General features: G+C 42.6%; 1 long non-coding RNA gene across 1 annotated transcript; it reads left to right on the top strand.

Moving 5' to 3' along the window:
• The first annotated feature begins 394 nt into the window (after nt 1-394).
• On the top strand, nt 395-1,414 carry LOC135529143 (uncharacterized). Its single transcript, XR_010453661.1, has 3 exons — nt 395-766; nt 932-1,019; nt 1,361-1,414. It is a non-coding gene; the product is annotated as an uncharacterized LOC135529143 (long non-coding RNA).
• The last annotated feature ends 377 nt before the right edge of the window (nt 1,415-1,791 follow it).

Here is a 1,791-nt window from a genome sequence, read left to right as displayed (position 1 = left end):
CTCCTCCATCTCTCTAACACCTACTTCAAAATTAAGGCAGTCGAAATGGCACTTTGCCTTACCCGGGACTCCCATCCCCACTGAGTTTCCTGCTCAGATTGACTTTCCCATTGTTAGAAACACAATCATTGAGGACTTCTTTCACACAGAGGACTTACTTCCTGTAACCTTTGTGGACAAAGTCAGGCAAGCTGCTGGGGTGGTAGTGGACATTATGGTGGAAAGTGTTGAGAACACACAGGAAGATGGACAGGGTGCTTCACATCTTGACGACCTCCGATCTGCTGTTAGGAAATTGAGAAAAATCATTTCCACTTGGACCATCCACATTTTCAGCCATGAATTGGTGGATAAAGTGATAGCCCTTCAGGACAGCCACAGCACTCCACAGGTCTTAACATTGGAAGCAGCCAGAAGTGCTTCAGACTCCATTCTTTCAAGGCTGAAATGGGGAAAGGAACAATGTGCCATATCCAAGGAGCTCTCCTCTCAGCTTCTCCAGATATTTGCTGAAGAGACAGTGAAGGGCTTCCTGAGACAATGGTCAGATGAGTATGAAAATATAAACTTTGATGTTTCAGTCCAGAACGATCCAAAGACTTCTACTTGCATGGTCATTCTTCAAATGATCACCAAAGCCACTGCTAAATGTTATTTTGAGTCCGCTACCAGCGTGGCCACCAGTGACATTGTAGAAGGCGTGTTTGATTTGGAAAGGGATACCATCAGCAGTACTGGAGAGCAGGTCCTCACCTTTAACACAAAGGTATAGTACACATACATCTTTCATGAATAACACTGCTGTTGACCTTTTATGAGATATGATTCTTTGTGTCATGGCATTGCACTGCTTCTTTACAATTGATATGCTGTACTTTAAGATATCAAACATTTTTCAGTTTGTTTTAATGTGCCTTTTCCCACCAACCAGGGTTCCAAGAAAGTTAGTAAGAACCTCTGTCCTCAAGAGTCTCTGGAGTACCAGCCTCAGAACATTTCCCCTACTGTGTACTTTACAGGTAAGCCCTGCTGTTGTTTAGGCTGCTGCTCAGTCAAGACTGAGACATTATCCCTTTACCATTCCACTAATTCATTTGGAAAGACATTGTACTCCTCTGAGTTGTTACCTATGACATACTGTACTGTGGGCTGGGTGGTAGCCTAGTGGGTTAAGAGGTTGGGCCAGTAACCGATAGGTTGCTGGTTCAGAATCCCTGAGTTCACGAGGCAAAATCTGTCAATGTGCTCTTGAGCAAGGCACTTAATCCTAATTGCTCCTTGTAAGTCTCTCTGGATAAGAGTGTCTGATAAATGAGTAAACATGTAAATTGATGGCATGCTGGATGGTCTTTCGTTGCAGAGACGATGACAACATCTCATGGCTCCTTTTCTCCAGAGGGAATTTATGATATCGCATCGTCCTTCCCACTTGAAGAGAAGAGTCGCAAACCCTCCCTTTTCACCAGATTGTCTAGATCCATCACGAAAGGCTTTCCCAGCCCATTCAAATCTTCAAGGAAAACCAAATTAATTAAATAAATTACTCATTATAACAACGAGAGCATTCATTTGTTCAGATGAAAATCTAATCGTATTGGTCACATACGTCGAAGACAACTGTGAGATGCTTTATTTCGAGCCCATTCCCAACAATGCAGAGTTAAAAAGTAAGAAAATATTTTCTAAATAGTAACACAATAACAAGGCTATATACAAGGAGTACCAGTACGAGTCAATGTGCATGGGTGCGAGGTAGTTGAGGTAATACAGTATGTACATGTAGGTAAGGGT

Source organism: Oncorhynchus masou, unplaced genomic scaffold (assembly GCF_036934945.1).
Source record: "Oncorhynchus masou masou isolate Uvic2021 unplaced genomic scaffold, UVic_Omas_1.1 unplaced_scaffold_1104, whole genome shotgun sequence".
Taxonomy (NCBI): Eukaryota; Metazoa; Chordata; class Actinopteri; order Salmoniformes; family Salmonidae; genus Oncorhynchus; species Oncorhynchus masou.
This window is presented reverse-complemented; position numbering and strand designations above follow the sequence as displayed.